The sequence below is a fragment of the Leuresthes tenuis genome, unplaced genomic scaffold, assembly GCF_036924035.1.
Source record: "Leuresthes tenuis unplaced genomic scaffold, fLeuTen1.0.hap1 SCAF_9, whole genome shotgun sequence".
NCBI lineage: Eukaryota > Metazoa > Chordata > Actinopteri > Atheriniformes > Atherinopsidae > Leuresthes > Leuresthes tenuis.
The window spans coordinates 34,417,290-34,437,612 of record NW_027325363.1 but is presented as its reverse complement, the minus strand read 5'-3'; positions in this window follow the sequence as shown (position 1 = coordinate 34,437,612).

The window sequence follows — 20,323 nt, the reverse complement described above, 5'->3', positions numbered from 1 at the left end:
CATTCCATGACAGCAAATAACTCTTTGCATTGACTGTAGCTCAGGTTGTAGCTCAGGAGGAAGAGCAGTCGCCTACCACTCGGTGCTTCGACTCCTGGGTTCTCTGAGCCACATGTTGAAATGACCTTGGGCAAGAGACTGAACCTCATTTTGCCAGCCAATGTGTCCATTGGTGTATGAATATATGTGAATGTGTATAAGAAAGCACTGTGTAGCCTATGGACTAAGACGTACTGTATGAATATGTGAGTGAATGGGTGAATGTGGCACACAGTGTGAAAGTGCTTTGAGTGTTCAGCTAGACTAGAAAAGTGCTAAACACCACCACAATCAATCTATACATTTCTTGTGCAAATGCTTTGTCTAAAGAAGTTTATGTTCCTTGACAGAGCTGTGTCAGTAGGAACACAAAAACAATATAACACATTACTTTTTTTGTGTTGCATAGCCATCCTTGGTTAAAGGTGATATACAAATCAAGATCATTTGACATGTCACTAAACTCATCAAGCTGGCTTTATATTAAAAAAAAAGTATATGTCACATTCCAGCATCCTTCCTTCATTCTCTAAAACCACTTTATTCTCTTTAAGCCTTCAGGGGTCTGGAGCCTATTCCAGCTGCAGCTGGACAAGAAACAGGGTACGTCCAGTGATGGACAGGTTAAGGGGACAAAAAAACCCACCTTCATGTTCACACCTATGATCAATTCAGAATAACTGATTAACCCTCTGGGGTCTGAGTCGTGATAATGTCATGCGATCTCATCACGCCGGAATGATCGTAGACCTCAGAGGGTTAACCTAACACGTGTCTCTGCTTAAACAGTGGCTAGTCACTCGAGCACCCAGATAAAACTCATTCAGGCAAAAGTCCCTTCCTCTGTGTTCTAAAGCCCACCCTAGGTTGCAGCTGATGTAGCTGAGGATTGGTTGCTGTCAAACAAGTTGTGTGAATAAGGAATCCTCACATTTTAGTTACTAGCTCAAGGTAAGGCCAGGTCAATCCATAATTTAATTAAAGTTATAGCCTTTGTTAGCTTAGAATTTGTCAAAATTTTTTCCCTTATTCTACACTGCACCATCATGACCCATACATTACTATTCCTCCCTGCTCACTTCCATCTGTGGCAAAGTCACACACCAAAGGCAATTGTGTAGAAACATGACAGTAACACTCTTAAGAACTGGCCCTTTAAAGACCATCCACCTCTTTATTCAAAACATGGGGATGATTTCTCACTGTGGGGTGACGAGAGGTTTTAATGAAAAACAGGAACCCAATTCCCATTATCTGCCTCCCTTACTGTCGGTATTAAGCTTCCCCCATGGTAACTTGACCCCCACCACCCCACCCCCCACCCGTAATGTTACACTTGTTTGGCCACAACATACTGCCGCTGAGAGCCAATTGCACCATGCAAATGAAGGCACAGACTATTGTGAGGGGGAGAGGCAAAAGAGCAAGAAAGAGACATAGAAAGGGTATGTATGATAGAGAGAGGTGGTTTATCAGGAGGATGTGCACAATGCCGGCTGATTTTCTTTACCACACATACATTTTCACCAATGTAAAGTGCACCCTGTGGCAGTGTTTCAAGGGATGAAATGGGGCTCTTTTCAAGGCAAGTGGCATTAAATTAGTTTCTGTCTTTCTCATGCTGTTCGTGTAGCTTTAAAATTCCAACCCTTCAACAGTTAGTCAACTGCTCTGCCAGAGAAGAGGCAAGAGATGCATGCAGCTTCTCTGCCCATTCCCCATAAGGAAAATCAGACCACGTAGGTTCTCTTTATCTCCAAATATACATAGAAACTGTAACCATGCAGACTTTCAAGATGTGGCTTTAGTAAGCTGAATAAAAATCAACGTTGATACTTTGAGGCCACAGACTGGAATGCATTCTGTGAGCCACATGATGGTGACATCAGTATTGTGACTGTTTGTGTGTGACAGACTACATAAACTTCTGTAAAGATAGTATTAGCAAACCAAGGGCAATTACGTTCTTCCTCAATAACAAACCCTGGATCAGCAAAAGTTACTGAACATGAATCAGAAAGCCTTCAGGGAGGGAGACTAGGGACAGCGAGACAATGGTTCAGGGCTATTCAGTGCACAGAAAAAAGTTATAGAGCAAACTGAAACAAAACATCATGATAGATATGTGGTGAGGGGAATTGGATTAATGAAAGTGTGAACAAAGCCAATGAGCTGCATATGTTTTCCAATAGGTTAGGCTGAGAACACTCAGCATGCACCTCAGCTGCTTCCACTTAGATGGATCTCACACCTTCCCTTTACCCACAGCTTCCCTGTTACAGCTGCACAATGTCACCCCACATCTTAACATGGATTTTAAAACACCTTCCTCCTTGTGTCCCCACAAATCAAGTCACATTAAGACTTCCTCTCCTTCATCTTCCAGTCTATCTGTCCTCTATCCAGTGAAGAAGGAGTAGTAGAGATTGAACTGGAAGGTCCCAGAGTTCTAAAGACGTGCTAAACAGTTAGGTGAGATTCTGCAGTAACTCTTTAGTCCAAAGGCCACCTTTAAGGATCCACTTCAGTTTTCTTATCATCCTGGGGTGGGGTTGAAAATGCCATCATCTGCATACTTCCACAAGCCTACTCTCTGAACAAAGCAGGCAGCAAGGGGAGAATCATGCTCTTTCATCTCTCCAATGCTTTTGAAACAGTTAAGCCTGCTGCCAGAGCAACTCAGAGTCATGTCATCTCTATAAATTCTCAAAGTCAGTGATAGATAAGAGGCTGAATACAGAGAACTAGTTAGACACTTTATCGCATGTTGTTGGAACAATCATCTAATCTTGAACTAAAGAAAAAAGCTGATTATGGATTTCAGGAGGATCAGGAAAACGCTAATCACAATTTCCATTCTGGTAGAAGAGGTGGAGGTGGTGGATTGCTAAAGATATGTGAGTTCACCTCCACCATGATTTTAACTGTTGCATTGTTTCGAGATCTGAGCCTTAGGTTGGGGCTGACCAGGCTGTAGGAGTTAATGATCTTACATTTCCTAGATCTCTCTCTTGACTCTCACAGACTTTTCAGAATAGCTGTGGCTCATGTCCTCATCTCCCTGGTGATATATATTCATATATAGTAATAATAACTAATAACTAGTCTTGAATTGAATAATAACTAGTCTTATTTCATCTCATTGCCAGATTGTTGCATTTACCAGTAGGGTAACATTCAGGGATGGTTTAGGTGGTTTCTTTGTCAAAGTCTGTTCCTGTCTATAATGGAGTTTTTCTTTGCTCTATAGATTACCTGGGTCTGTCTATTGCTGGTGCCTCCGTTCACTTTCTTGTCTGTATTGCATGCAATCAAGTACTGAAGTCTGACATTTCCTGTCCTGTGGTCGCGGCATCTTTCAACTGGTAAATAATATTGAAATTTGTGCCTTTTCTGCAACAACGTCCATTCTGTGATGGAACTATCAGGCCAAATACATGGAACCAGAAGCCATGGACCAGGAATCTCACTTAGGTAGAATTGTGTGGAAGAAACAGAGAGAGAGGAAGTCACTACCTACCTCTTCCGGGCCTCAGTTCACCTTGGGCCTCAGATTTCTTGCAGGCACCCTCCAGCTCTCCACGCCCAGAAGGGGAGCCAATGCAGTCGACCGGAGCCGTTTTAATCCCTCTGACCACCTGAGAAAGATTCAAGCTGGTGTGTACATCTGCTGTGGTGAGCCATGCAATGTTATTGATGTCCGTCCCATCCACCCAAAATAATGGGCTTGTCAATAATAGTGGGGATTGTCATGACCCACCTTAGTAGGCTGTGACAAAAAAACGTTAAGGACATGCAAAGTGCCAGCAAGAGATTTATTTCTACAAAAACAGTATATGTCCAAGCATGAGAGGATCAGCAGGTTGGTAGTGTTAGTGCGGATGTATGGAAAATGTAATATGATGTTGGTAAAGTGTCAAACAAAACAAATGCTAAACAAAGAAGTGACAAGGATGAGCATGGGTGAAAGAGTGAGCACTTTCTGAGGGCTGGACCCTCTATAGTCCTGATGCACAGACTCTTGAGCTGAAGAGAACTTTCTTGATCCCAAGTTAGTCAGTGAAACAGGCATTTCTTATCAGCCCTTTAAAAAACGTCTTACCTCTACCGCACTAGATGGTTGTCTTTTTTGCTGTCCTGAGTCCCAGTTGGTGCTTGGTCACCGACATAGACTGGGAGATTAGCAAAGAACAGTTAGACTATTAAATGTTATTCCTTCTGTCTTAAGTTAGCTATGCACCCTTGAGATGATCTAGTTACACTAACAGCTCAAGCCAACATTTGCATTAGAGAGTTAGATGAATGGTGGATGACATTTAACACTCTGGTGGGGGATTTTCAGTACTTGGTGGCCACCTGTAATCTTTATCTTTTGGCCACAATAACGGTCCTGTCATCTTCCAGGCTCTGGTCAACAACATCCTACGAACTTCCTTAATTGCTTTGTTTTTATCTATCTGGATAACATACTCGTATTCTCCCGAAGCCAGCAGGAGCACGTTAGTTATGTTCATCAGGTGTTGCAGAGACAACTGGAAAACTGACTCCATGACAAGGTGGAAAAATGCTCATTTGCTCAATCTTGTTCCTGTGATATGTTTTTGAGCAGTCAGAGAAGCAGAGCAATCCACTCCTAACTCAGTGAAATAGCTTCAATGATTCCTGAGCTTTCTGCGCTTTTACCACTGATTTGTTTGAGACTTTTGCTGGAACACTGCAAACCACTTACCCACCTAATCTCTCCTAAGATACTCTTCATCTGGTCCAAGGAAGCAGAGCAGGCTTTTCATATCATCAAAGTAAAGTTCACCAGCCCCCATTCTTCACCAATCTGGCCCTAGTAGACAGTCTGTGGTAGAAGTGTATAGATCAGATACAGGAGTTTTTCTTTCCCAGAAATCTGACAATAGACTTCATCCCCATGCCCTCTTCTCTCAATATATCTGGCCTGTAGAATGGAATTACGATGCTGGAAACGGGGAACTGTGGGAAGTACAACTGGCATTTGAGGAATGGAGGCATTGGTTAGAAGATACAGAGATTCTATTTGTGGTTTGGTTAGACCATAAGCACTTGGCTTCTTTACAGTGCACTAAGAGACTTCATCTTCGCCAGGCCCATTGGGCCCATTACTTGGTTTAACTTCACTCTAACCTATAAACTTGGCTCTAACCTGACCAAACTTGATGCACTCTCCCGACACTTTAGCCCTGTGGATCATAAAACCAGCTTGGACACCATTCTCCCAGCCTCCTGCATTGTAGTAGCAGTGACCTGAGATGTGGAACAAGCTGTTATTGATCCCAAACATGAAAACAGCCAGACCAAGGTAATGGCCCTCTTAACTGCTTTTTTGTTCCAGACTATACACATTCTCAGGTTATCCAATGTGGGTGTTCCTCTCAGGTATCATGTCATCCTGGAACAGTTTGGACCCTCTCTTTAATCAAGAGATGTTTCTGGGGGTCTAATATAGTGAGGGTTGTTAATGAGTTTGTAACTACCTGTAGTACCTATGCCCATTAAAAATCATCTTATCTATGTTAAAGCAGTAGAACTGTTATGAAAGTTTTCAGGTGTAAATTTGTAGTAGAACAAGTCCCAAGAAGAAGAGAAAGCTATTTGTTGAGCAGGTTCGTAGACAGGAGGAAACGCTAAGGGGTACAACGGAAGTGATTCGGGCTAAGCAGGGACAGTGGTTCAATTGGGAAGGTGTAGACAAGAAAAAGCTTAGTTGGAGTATGGAGGAAAAGAGTATTAGATTTTTATAGGGGCAACATATGATGTATTTGCAACTCCCCAGAACCTGGGTAAATGGAGACCCATTGTGTTTTTATGTTCAGGTACTGCAACTCTAAGGCATATTTTTCCAGGTTGTCAGGTTAGTCTGTCTGAAGGCCGGTATACGTGGTATTAAGAAGCTTAGCTGCAGGTATTGAAGATAAACGAAGGTAGGTATATTTAGGAGGGTCAAAGGTGAAGAGAGTGGCAGTTTAGTTTATTGAAGAGGGGAAGAAAGTTAAGAAGACAATAAGGAGGCAAGGCAGCTTAGAGGATGCTTGTGATTGGGAGATGCAGGTGTCACAGTCTGAACTATCAGTTTATGTTTATGTATTGTTAGGTCACAGTTTGGTTATCATGTTTTCAGGTTTTGTTCTAGTCATGTTTTTCCCCTGTCACGTTCAGTTCACTCAAGTCACCTGGTTAATTGTTCACAGCTGCACCTCATGTCACTGATCACTCCCTTCACAGTATTTAGCTTCCTGGTTTACTTCATGCTTCGCACGAAGATAAGTCTGGTTTCATGCCTCACAGTATTCATAGCTATAGTCAAAGTATCTATTCATAGTCCTGTTTCTTTGTTTAGTCATAGTTTTGTTTTCATGTTTAAGTATTTTTTAATCCGGCTCTGCCGCGCTTTGTTTTTGCCTTTGCTCCCCGTCTTGTTTTTGTAGAATAAACCTTGTTTTGTGAACTAAAGAGCTGCATCTGGGTCCTACCTTTCCACGATCCTGACAGCAGGTACATTTAGGAGATAAGCTTGTTGCTCCCCAGAAAATAGCCTCTACAAATCTGGAAGTAGGATGTAGAGGATTTGTTGCAAAGTCTGTTGTCTCATTGTTGAGGGAGTTGGGTGTAAGTGGACAGAGTGTGAGGAAAATAGAGGAAGTGTCAGATGAGGCAGTAATATCCAGTCAGTGGATTTGGACTAGAAGAAACAATAGTAGCTTGGGGCCCAGCAGGGGGAGCACTTAGGGTAAACAGACCCTTGGAAGAAACAAGGAAGAAATCCAGGATATATATAAGTGGCGGATGTGGCCCATGTGAGCCTTTTGAAACCAGACATCCATTTTAGGGGAGCTGGCCTGTATATCCTTGTATTTGCTGGCATTTTTAGTGATTATAGGATTGTTTAGGTGAGTTTGTCTGCTGAATCTGCTAGTGTGCCTTGTCCTGCCTCCACCTCTGGCACCCTCTGTACTTTCATTACCCCCTACCCAAACCAGGGTTTGAATTTCCTTCATACTTATCTTTCCCTCCTTTATTTCTACCCTCTGAACCAGGGTTTGTATCAACATCCTGCTATGACTGGTGTGCAGTTGGTGAGAGGCTGGGGTAGCTTGTGATTGTGGAAAACAAAATATGGTTGTTGTGGTGTGAGGAGCAGTGATGGCTGGCATTCGGGGAGTGACTCTGGGACGCCAGTGATCACTGTCTGGCCTCCTTGAGGTGTCGTGGGTCCAACTCGACGAAACACTGATAAAAGGAGGTTCCCATCTGATGATCCCACTGTCATGTGTGCCTGCACTGCTCACTGATCTATATAGGGATTATTCACTGAGTCTGGTTCAATTTCTTTTGAAGCACAAGTTTCTTGTGTTTACTTTGAATTTTAACAACCTGACTTCACGCACTCCCTATGATCAGTGGTGTGAAACTACTCTTTAAAGGAAAACAATTATACCCCTTTTCCACCAGTTCACACAGATCCCAGGCAAATTAATAACAGGTCTGTGAAATTTTTTGGTCAAATTGGATCAAGCACAGCCGCCCTCCCATTACACTCTCTGTAGAACTCTGCTCTGAGTCTTATTTTCTTATTTCAGCATTGTTTGTACCTGCATGAACTAGAGGTTAGCATTAGCTTGTCGTAATCGGACAAAAGAAACAAAAAGCACACTTACATTGTCTGCTCTTTCCCCACGGATGATCGCTATTGATCCCTCTTTTCGGAAAGTTTTGCTGCCAGTCCTGACCCAAATTGTGGAAGCAGTCCATGTTTGGCACACACAGGTTTATGCCCACCGTGGCCGGAACTTCAAAACGTCAAAAATAAACTTTATCCACTCCTGTCGTAGGTCTTCTGAGAATAGGGTCTTATGCAGGGTCTTGTGCTAGTCACTGCAGCCAACAACAGAGCAACTTACATGCTGAGCTCTCAAATTCGCCATACTGCCAACCGTTTTTCTTTGCTGTGATGAATGAAATACGGGTGCCTCACCTGAGCTTTGCTGTTTTATAACCTGTAGTGCTGGGAAGTTCGATTCTTTTTACTGACTCAGATCTTTTACTCTCGAACAGGTAATTGAACAAATCTTTTTTTGAGTCATTTCGTTAATTTTTCCAGCAGGTGGCGCTGTAGCCCTACTGTAGACATTGCACAAAAAGGCCACGGTTCGAAACACTTAACACTGAAGGAAACATAGTTTGCTTCAGCTGAGCTGACAAAGTACAATACACAAAATGCCACAAACAATTCAAACCATGTGTAAACTTGGGAAAGCAAATGCACAATAAGGTGACTTGTGTCTGTATCCTCCCTGCCATTGTTGTTTAAAGCATGACACTGACTCGGTAGCTGTCACGTGACAAATTAACGAACAAGAACGATCCGTTAAGCCCTGTCACGTGACAGCTGGTAGAGGACAAGTGAATGTAAGACTCACATTCATTTTAGCAATTAGTAACACAATTAAGTGAGAAAGAAAGTAACAATAAGTTCCTTCAAATGTTACATGGTGCATTTATTGTGTCCTATTACTATTATTATGATCATCATCATCATTATATTTATATCATCATTATTATTATTATTATATTATTGTCATTATTATTATTATTATTATTATTATTATTATTTTATGGTAGAGTATAACACAAAATCAACATGTTATAATTTTAATTATAAAGTATTTATTCACATTATTATATTATCATTTATTTATTTACACAATTCACGCATTATATACACAAGAACACTATACACATCTACAAGCACCGAAGACCACTAACTGATTCTGATTTCATGACAAATGAATCAACATCACAAATCAGACATCATTCATTTCCTCCTGTCTCTCAGTCCACAGCCCCGTAGTTGAGCTGTAGTCACATGACAAGTGAACGACAGAACGATCCGTATGAACGATCCAGTTTGTGAACAAACTGTTGTGCCTACTGCTCTTCACCCTGAGCTGACTGTCACGTGACAAATGAACGAGGACCCGAGGAGTTGAGTCATGAACAAATTATTTCTGTTTCCTGTCCGAAGACCCGAGGAGTTGTGTGAGTCGTGAACGAATCATTTCTGTTTCCTGTCCTGCTGACTGAGCTTATGCAGTTGCCGCCTGCCATGTGGCGAGGGAGGGTACTGCATGAAAATTAACGAATCACTCACTGAGACGACTCGTTACTCCCGAGTCATATAAAAGATGAGTTCATATTGAACGAATCGTTCGCGAACGACATCACTAATAACCTGTAAGGTGTGGTGGGTGGAGACTGGGTGTTGGCCACTGCTGGAGTTCATATTCTGCTCCCCTTCCTACAGGGCCATTTATGCTTCTCTGTCATTTTGACGCCATAGCCTGACATGCACCTCCAAAAAATTCTAACTGCACGTCGCGTGGACGCGGGCCATAAGGGCTGTGATTGGTCCGCTCAGAACGTAATTTCCGGCAGTTGCCTTTTCCTCTCTTAATGGCTGTATATGGTGAAGAAGCTTGTTGACATTCGAAATTATCTAAAGTGCATTTGTTCATCCAGGTTGTAAATTCATACCAGTGCATTCACAACCAGTGTTGTAAATTCACCCGTTCCCAGCCTCGACCGGTCGTACAGACCACCTCCGCAAACATCTTCTCTGTCGCCTGTGCTTCAACATTTGCAATATAAGCATTTGTTCTTCAATATTGATGAGCTCCAACTGCAAATACAGCTGCTCTACCTCGGTTGCCATGGTTTACTGTTGTTAATTCTGACTGGAAGAAAAAGCAAGGATTCAGCTATAACCCCTGAAACCACACAAACACACCTCCCTCGCGGCATGGTGAATTGCAGAGCAACGTGTTACCTCAATGCAGAACTTGGAATGGTCAATGACGTATAAACTAAGCATATAAGCATAAATCGCAGCAGCGCACGCAAAATGGACGCGGTTGTTGTTTTTAACACTGGGGGCGGGGTTTGTACGCACTCCGAATTCAAATATATTAGTGTAGAAGAGCTGAAAAAGTGATTTTTGCAAAATATGTCCCCTTTAAGTCATCTTATAGATATCTGTCGGCTATGTTGAATGACCAGATTGAAAAGTGATCTGAATTTTACAGCTAAACATACAAACACAATAATTTATCATTCAGCCTGCAAAAATAAAGTGGTAGCCAATCTGATGTGAAGGAAATAGTTTTAAAGCTGATGGTATTCCTTTGAAAGGCTGAAATAGCAAAATCATATCATGTTCAGAATGATGGCAAGTTACTCCACTTATTGAAAATATACTGTACAGGGATTACATGTGCAATAAAAATGACAGTTTTGTTCATGTTAAGTCATTATTGCAAATGCACAAGTACAAACATGAACTTTGCACATCTGTGGTGGGTCTGCCTCTAGGTGCCTTCAATGTAATCCTATCTCATCATGTTGCGGTCACAGGTTTTTCTCCTTGAAGTTTTGATACCTTTTGGACCAGTTCTGGATACATTTTAATCCCCAAAGTAGCGAGGATGAAGATGCTACCACTGGGAATAGGAAAGGGATTAATTGACTTGTTTTAGTAGATGTTCCTGCATCTAAAAAAGAAACATGCGAATTTTGGTGTTAAGTACGGTATAAGACTGACTCCAGAGATGACTTCACAGTGCCACCACCAACACCCACTTCCCTACCCAGCTGCTACACTTTCATTTACAACTATCTTTCTCTTCCTCACTCACTCCCTCTACTCCCATCCTCTCTGGGGCTGCTTAATTTATGCCCAGCATAGGAAGCACTCAATACAACCCACAATCTGCAGTGCAGCAGATAGCTGTTAATGAGAAGAGGTCCCCCCTTTATCTCTTTTCTTCTACCCCCATTATCTGTGTGCAGTCTATAAGCATGCAGTTACCTTACTAGGTCCGATAATGCCCCAATAGGCATTGAGTACAAGCTGATGAGCTTTCTATACAGTAGGATATGCACAATGCCACTATCAAGAGAGCAGACCTCTGGTTAAAAAAAAAAAAGAGAGGAAAAAAAAAAGTAAAGAAAAAAGATGGATGCAACCACACAAACAGTGCTGGGTTGCTCTGAATATCCTTCAAATTTACAAAGGCGGCCCACATCGAAACATGACTTTTCACATGCCTGAGTCACTCGCCTTCCTTCTCTCTCTCTGTCAGAAGCAGCAGTTTCTTATCTCCCCCCCTCTTCTGCCTGGGAGATAACAGTAATTCTTCTCCATGCTGTATCCCCCCACCTCACTTGTAGACACACACACTACACAAATCTCAATGACCATTCGGCTCTCATTAAGGTTCGGCTGCATACACACACATATTAGTTGCATGTAGTGACAAACACACGAGTGTGAGCATGCCCACATACATATATGAAACACACATACCCCTCCCACTCCCTCTATCCCCGAAGCTCAACACAGACAGAGATGCTGGCAATATCTTTCTGCTCAGTCTAGATAAAAGGTTAAGACTGTACTTTAGTGGCCCTTCTTTGTAAGATTGAGGGTGGAAGGTGAGGGGTGAAATAAAGTGTTCAAGTACAGATTAGTTTAGCAGTTGTACAATATAAAGATTTATCCTGCCTAATACTTCTTTGATCCAGCCTTGTTCTTTTTCTATGTTTAACTCTATATATTAATTTTATATATATATATATATATATATATATAGATATATATAGCCACGCTTCATACTCACCATTTAATCTTTTCACTAAAGTTTTGTAAAAGACAGAAGAAGGAATGGATATTTAATTTAATTTTCATTTCATTTCATATGAGAGAGACCGAAGAGGAGAAAATAAAGAGATGCTTGGGACATTATTTCCACCTAGTCCTTTGCTTGCCATGCTTCTTTTTCTTCCTCCACATCCTCTCACCAACCTCTCCTTTTAAAAAAGAAACCTGACGCAAATGCTTGTAAGGTGCTTGAAGATTGAATCAGCTCACTTTCATTTTCCTCCACTCACTCATTCTTTTGGGCCCTTCTCTCCCTATTTCTTTTTTCATGGAACCCTATCCACCCCACTCCTTCTCTCACTCTCTTCACTCCACTTTTTTGAAATTGAAGATGTCTAGAGGCTTGGGCTTTTGGGCCAGAGTCTATTTTGGAGCTGTAATAAAATTCATAGCCTGACACACACACACATCCGCGCACACGCAGACCTGTTCCAGGGAATCACACTATAGTATATAGTGGTTTCTTGCTGTATTACCTTTAAACCATCCCTCATATTTGCTACACTTCTGCAGCCACATCATGTTTTGTAACACTCCAACAGTGTACTGTCTTTATTCATAGTAAACTATCAATTCACTGCAACAATAGACTATAGGAGAAAATAGCTGTGGGGAAAGACTCTGGTTAAGGTGAGATGAGCCCGGCACACCCACTCAGTAATGTCGATTAACACTTTGTTACATTTTTAGCTATCTGAAAAAAGAAAGAGAAAAACATGGGAATGATGGCAGTTTGATTGGAAATTCAGTTGTAATGATATACACCTACACTTTACTGTTTTTACAAAACAAAAATGGTACTTTGAAGCATATGCAGACCACCTTTGCCCATCTAGTCAAGTTAGTAGCAGGAGTAACTCACTTCTCAACAGTTATGTGTCACTCTGATTTTGTCACTCTGATTTTGTGAACCTTTATTCCATACTAGTTTGGCTTAACACCTTAAAAGTGGTCAGAATGAGACAATAATTTAAAAAAAAAAAAGATTTTTTTAGCATCACTGCTTCCTGTCTTCTGAAGAATGTATTTTTAGCCTTTAGATATCGAATTGCAGAGTTTTGATCGGCGGAGCTGGATCTCAAGTGCTAAGTTGTGTGCTAGGTGAGCTCTGGTTTATTCTCACTTTTATGCAAGTCTTTACACTCCTGGTTGCACTATATTGCTTGTACAGCATTATTCAGCTTGTGCTTTAGTGTTTTATCCTATTGCATAAGTTGGTTTCCCTCAATGAGCGTGGTCAGTGTAGATTCTCAGTCACCCAGGACATGGTAATGTTTTTTTTATTCTTGAAAATGTTTTAACTCCAACACTCTCTGTGAGTGTTGTTTAATTTAAAGTGCATCAGTATATTATGTTTGTCATATTCTCAGAAATTTTACAATGTAAAATTTACACATTTTGCATAGTTAACTATATTGCATACTTGTTATATTCTAACTCTCACTCTGACAGATCTTTAGTCTTTATTTTTCACTTTTTAGCAGTGTGTCGGGTTCTCTAGCTTAGCATGGCTACCAGTTCTCTTCCTCCATCTCCTGCTTTCACCTGCTCCGTGTGTCAGATGTTTAGTTACTCCTCTGCCTCCTTTAGTGATAATGGTACATGTAACAAATGTAGTCTTTTTGTAGTTTTTTAGGAGAGGTTATCTGAATTGGAAGCTCGGCTCTGCACCGTTGAAAACCACCCGATAGTGAGTCAGGTCCCTTTAGAAAGTGCGGAGCCACCAAGCGTTGCTAGCTCCATCTGCCCCCTAGCAGAACCCGAGCAGCCGGGACCCCAGAGTGACTGGGTGACAGTCAGGAAGAGGAGTCATAGTCCTAAAGTGAAGCCTGTGGTTCACCATCAACCTGTCCACGTTTCAAATAGATTTTGCCTGGTAATTGGCAGCTTTATAGTCAGAAACGTGGCATTAGCGACACCAGCGACCATGGTCAAATGCATTCCAGGGGCCAGAGTGGGGAACGTAGAATCCTATTTAAAACTGCTGGCTAAGAATAAGCATAAATACAGTAAAATAGTCATTCGCGTTGGCGGTCATGACACCCGGTTACGCCAATCGGAGGTCACTAAACTTAATGTTGTCATGTTGACATTGTTTTTGCCAAAACAATGTTGGACACCGTAGTTTTCTCTGGACCCCTCTTGTGGAATAAGCTGCCAGTAAATGTCCGGGAAGCAGAAAACCTTTCCACTTTTAAGATTAGGCTTAAAACTTTCCTTTTTGATAAAGCTTATAGTTAGAGATGGTTCAGGTAATCCTGAAACATCCCATAGTTAAGCTGCTATAGGCTTAGACTGCTGGGGGACCTCATCTGTCACACCTTTCCTCACTTTGCTCTCTATTTCCCCCTGTTTAATTTCTTATGGAACATTCTTATTAACTTATTATGTACATGTGACATTATTGTGGTTATTAACTTGTGTTTCCCTGTTCCAACAGATATCCTTTGAATGGTGTTATGGTGTTTTTCCCCCCTCTTTTCCCTCTTTTCTGTCTTCTCAAACCCCAGCTGGTCGAGGCGGATGGTCACCCTTCCTGAGTCTGGTTCTGCCAGAGGTTTCTTCCTGGTTCTGCCAGAGGTTTCTTCCTGGTTCTGGTTCTGCCAGAGGTTTCTTCCTGGTTCTGGTTCTGCCAGAGGTTTCTTCATGTTAAAAGGGAGTTGTTCCTTTCCACAGTCGCCACAGGCACGCTCAGGACGGGAGATTGGACTGAAGACAAGTTTCGGTGCAATCTGTTGGTTTCCTTAGCTAGGATATTATTTTTTGAATTGGCTCTATATGAATTAATTGGATTTTGATTACAATGTATTGAATTCCAATTGGCTTGAATTGGACTATATTATTTAAGTGCCTTGAGATTACAATTGTTGTCATTTGGCATTATATAAATAAAATTGAATTGAATTGAATTAAATTCACCTGCCTTCGTTTATCTTCAATAAGTGCAGCTGAGCTTCTTAATACTTGGTTATGTCGCCACATATACGGGCGTTGTGACAACCTGACAAAATGTGCCTGACAAAAAGAAAAGCAAGTAATAAAAAGGTAAAGCAATGGTCATCTTAGAGTGCACAATTTGGTTCATTCTTTCTCTTACGTGAATAAAGGCAAGTATATGCTGCAAACATATGGTGGTGTCCCTTCCTCTAACCTTGTCCAAAGACAAAAACAAAACTAGAACTAACTAACCCTATACCCGTCGCTCTCTCTGAGGCAAGCTCGAGGCTAAACACTATTTCAAAAAACTTCTAATAACACATTTTCTCAACATTTCTGTGCAGGAGGGCTCCTAGTTCCTATGAAATGATTGCTGGCCCAGCGCAGTGCAGCTTCTTTCTGCTGGAATCTGGAGAAGCAGACCAGGAACGTGCGAGGGAATAATCTCTTGCCAGCTGTAGAGGTTGGGGTACGGTGAGCTGTCTCTATTTCAGGCAGTGTAGAAAAAACATTGGGGCCCATCGTTTCCATCAAAACATCTAACATAAACTTTAAGGGTTCCTTGCCATCTCCACTGCCTTTTATGTTAACTAATTTTGCGTGTTTAAATGCTCATTTTTAAGGAATTAGTTTAACTGACTTTAGTGGAAAAGATTATGTCGAAATTCGTGCAGAAAATTCGTTCAAAAGGGAGGGTAATAAAAAGTGTCCCGGGAGCCTTCAAATGTACGACCTCTCCCAACATGTCACCACCAGGAATTGACCACTGCAGAGCAAACTTTTTGACAAAGCTCAGATCCTTCAGTTTTTGGAGCATATGACTCAACTGAACAAATGAATCATGAAAACTGGCTCTGAGCTTTGGACTGCTTAGGAGCAAATATAGCTATACAAAGAACATTTCTGCACACAAAAATTACCATGTACATTTACTCTCTTTACAAACAGTATATTTCTTTCTTAAATGACCATACTATTAATAAAATATTCTCTTCTATTTAATTCTAAAAAAGTGATGTAATTGGTTCATACTGTTGTAGCTGAATTCGTATTCTGTAAAGCAACTCATGCCCCGCCTCCTCCGCACAGGTTATGGAAGCGTTGCATGTGAGAAATACACGGAACAATAGTAGGACGAGAGCAGACACACGGGAGTGATAAAACTTGTTAAAAACAATTGATATTGTACTATATTGATGAAATGAGGAACCCTATGATCAGATAAATATCCAGTGAACCACAGTGAAGCAACTCTGGGAGTCTTTACCTGCTCGTTGTTGGCTTTTTTTCTCGACTGGGTTTTTTTAATATCCATTTTATTTTATTAAGGGTGCACCCAATTTAAAAACATTTAAAAAGGGGCAAGATTTTAAGCAAGACACAAAATTGTGTTCTAATCACTCTTGCTGGGACAGTGTTTCCAATAAATCATCCAGGTGTAACAGCTCATTCAGCTCTGCAAGCGCTTTGTCCTTCATGTGAGATGTCTGATGATTTTTCATAATCTCTTTAAGGCTGAGCAAAAGTCAAGATCCATAGTATAGCGTAATTTGATAAATTATAAGGATTTACAAGACGTTCTCACTGTCTAAATAAACCTTATTCAACCTCATAGGTATGGGCACCAAAGAAGGAAAAAGATGGAATCTTATGATTCTGGTATGTTAAAATGAATGTTTCAGTCTCATAGCGCTACTTAGTGAATTCTCGTTTGGTTTGACCGACATTACGTAAAGAAGACATACAACATGACCTGTTCATTTTACATATATATATGAATTTTTTATTAAAACGATATGACCAAAGACATGAACCTTAAAACAAACAGGAGAAATTCTTTGAATATGGGTGATTACATAGGAAACACTGAAACTGAGGGGGAAATGGAAAGATACCTGAATTATTCAAATAGCCTAGATTTGTTACTAATTGTAGTTAAAGGCTAACAGCTTGGATTAATTTATCATTTTAACAGTGAATTCTCCTGACACCCACCGTCTGAAAGGTAAGAAGAGGGCCAACCTTACTTGACACTTTAGCCCTGTTAGTCAGCTCTGAACACAAAAGGTGATTGCCAGTCGGTCCAAGTGGATCTCTCTCGGTTCTGTGTCGAAAGGCCTTCCTTTGTTGTGGGTGACTTCTGTGGACTTTAAATTTGCCTGGACAGGTCATTGCTTCTACATGGGGGCTTCTCAGTGCAAGGAGACGGAACTGGCTGGTATAGAGGAATTCACAGCAAAGAAAGACAAAATTGTCGGAGTTGGTTTGGTTGCCGACCAACTGATGAGGTGAACTTAAATCCACAAAATATTAACAAAAAGTTGAAGAGCTTAACGCTGGCTCTTTTGGTAAGAAAAACTAACTAAGTGATTCAATTCAATACAACTCAGTTTTATTTATATAGTACCAAATTACAAGAAATGTAATCTCAAGGCACTTAAATAATATCGTCCAATTCAAGCCGATTGGAATTCAATTAATTATAATCATAATAATTTCCAATGAAATCCAATTAATTAATTTCAAAATAATTCAATTCATTCATGTAGAGCCAATTAAAAAACAATATCCTAGCTAAGAAAACCAGCAGATTTCTCCCATTGTGAGCATGCCTGAGGCAACTGTGGAAAGGAACGACTCCCTTTTAAAAGGAGGAAACCTCTGGCAGAACCAGGAAGAAACCTCTGGCAGAAGCAGACTCAGGAAGGGTGGCCATCCGCCTTGACCAGCTGGTGTTTGAGAATACAGAAAAGAGGGGGGAAAAACACCATAACACCAAAGGATAAGGGAAAGGGAAACACAAGTTAATAACCACAATAATGTCACATATACATAATATAATTTGAGAAATTAAACGGGGAGAAGAGAGCAAAGTGAGGAAAGGTGTGACAGATGAGGTCCACCAGCAGTCTAAGCCTATAGCAGCTTGACTATGGGATGTTTCAGGATCACCTGAGCCATCCCTAAGTATAAGCTTTATCAGAAAGGAAAGTTTTAAGCCTAGTCTTAAAAGTGAAAAGGGTGTCTGCTTCCCAGACATTTACTGGCAGCTTATTCCACAGGAGAGGGGCCTAATAACTGAAGGCTCTGCCTCCCATTCTACTTTTAGAAACTCTAGAACCACAAGTAAACCTGCAGTTTGGGAGCGAAGTGCCCTGAATGATATTTTTAAGATATTTTTTAAGCTTTATATGTGAGGAGAAGAATCTTAAATTCTATTCTGAATTTAACAGGGAGCCAATGAAAAGAAGCTAAAACTGGAGAAACTTTATCTCTCCTGTTAGTTCTCATCAGAACTCTGGCTGCAACATTTTGGATCAGCTGGAGGCTTTTCAGAGAATATGTGGGACAGCCCAATAATAAAGAATTACAGTAGTCCAGTCTTGAAGTAACAAATGCATGAACTAGTTTCTCTGCATCACCCTGAGACAGGATGGTCCTGATTTTGGCAATATTACAGGGTGAAAGAAGGCAGTCCTAGAAACCTGTTTTATATGTGCTTCAAATGATAAATTCTGATCACAAATAACTCCAAGGTTCCCCACTATAGAATTAGAAACCAAGGAAAAACCATCTAGAGTAACTATATAACTAGACAATTTCTCCCTGAAGCGCTCAGGTCCAATGATAATGACTTAATTTTTGTCTGAATTTAGAAGCAGACAGTTCTGAGGCATCCAGGTCTTTATGTCTTAAATACATACTTGTAGTCTGACCAACCTATTGGTTTCATCTGGTTTCATACATAAGTACAGTTGAGTATCATCAGCATAGCAATGGAAATTTATGTTACCTAATGGAAGCATGTATAAAGTAAAAAGAATTGGTTCAAGCACAGAACCCTGAGGAACTCCATGACTTACTCTGGTGTGTGAGGAAGATTCTTCTTTACAAGAACAAACTGGAATCTATCAGATAAATATGACTTAAACCAGCCTGATCCAGTTCCTTTAATCCCAATAACATGTTCAAGTCTCTGTAACAGAATGCTGTGATCGATCGAATCAAATGCAGCACTGAGATCCAACAGGACAAACACAAACACAAGTCCACTATTAGAGACTAAGAGATGATCATTGGTAACTTTCACCAGTGCTGTTTCTGTGCTATGATGCATTCTGAATCCTGACTGAAACTCTTCAAACAGATTATTTCTATGTAAATGATCACAAAGCTGAGCTGCAACTATTTTTTCAGAGACTTTAGCCAAAAAAGAGAGATTGGATATAGGTCCATAATTAGCTAACACTTCTGAATCAAGAGTAGGTTTTTTAAGTAAAGGTTTAATTACACCTGCAAAGTCAGAAATATATATCCTGTCAACAACAAGAGATTGATGAAATCCAATAAGGAAGTGTTGATTAAGGGGTAAACATCCTTTAACAGTCTGGTTGGGATTGGGTCTAAAATACAGGTTGCTGGTTTAGAAGAGACTATTGCTGCTGTTAGCTAAGAGAGAGATCAACTGGACAAACCGTTGTGGTGGAAATTTCAACAAAGCACAGTGAGTCTGCACCAACGTTTCCAAGGTTTCTTATGCTTCATGAAGGAGAGTAACAGCGCTTGGCTGCAACTCTGAAGAAGTCTAAACTTACATGAGTACATATACATACAAAAGTGGAGTGTTACACAAAGGTCGGAAATATGCATGTGACAGATAAGACTATTACATGCTGACTTAGCTACTTCAGCTGCACAAGCAGCCGATGCAACCTGGAAACTTCACTGATAGAACAATGTGTAAATCATGTGAAAAACACAGGATGAGGTACCCATTGTTTGTAAGATTGATAAAAACAACACCCAGTACATTCTTAAGGGGAAGCAATACATTTTCCATCATGTCTCCCTCCTTGTGATTACATATGTTAATATCAATCACTCAAAACAGAGAATACAAATCTAGTTGGCAAATAAGTAAATACATTGTCCCTGGGAAACCTCATATGTGTTCATTCAAAAAGATTTAAAACACATCATTAGTACAGACAATAAGCAAGTTCTAAATCATCATCATTTTTGATTTTTAGTCTTTTTGGGAATGCTGGTTAAAGGTCTGGGTTCCATCACACCTGAAACAAGTTATGTGCAGAAGTCTTCCATATTTGTTTGTGTGTCTCTCACCACTTTACGTGTGTTTATATTGATGAGTGTTGAGGCAAAAAGACCATTAATCAGCCATTTGGCTTTCTTGTGTCTCATCCCCGGTGGTGGTGGACAGATAAGGAAGGGTCGTCAAAAGGATCTGGGATACAGTGGCTGGTGTGAATCCAGAAGGCTTGCTCTGCGATCTTAACAGCAGTGCGAGTGGTCAAGATCACTTGAAATGGTTCCTGCCACCTTTTGGATCTCCAGTGCCTCCATCAGAATTCTTGGACAACCATCCAGTCCCCTGGCTTAGGGTTGTGATGGGGGCCTTCAGCTGGATCAGGAAGGGCAGCTTTTACCTGTTGAGAGATTTGTGACAACACCGTAGACAATTGTTCACATGTAACATATCATCATCACAAAGTGATGTGGATTGAAGTGGCCTGTTTCCTGGATCCATTCCCAGTCCAGGAGGATGTCCAAACAAGATCTCACATGGACTCATTTTTACTCTGT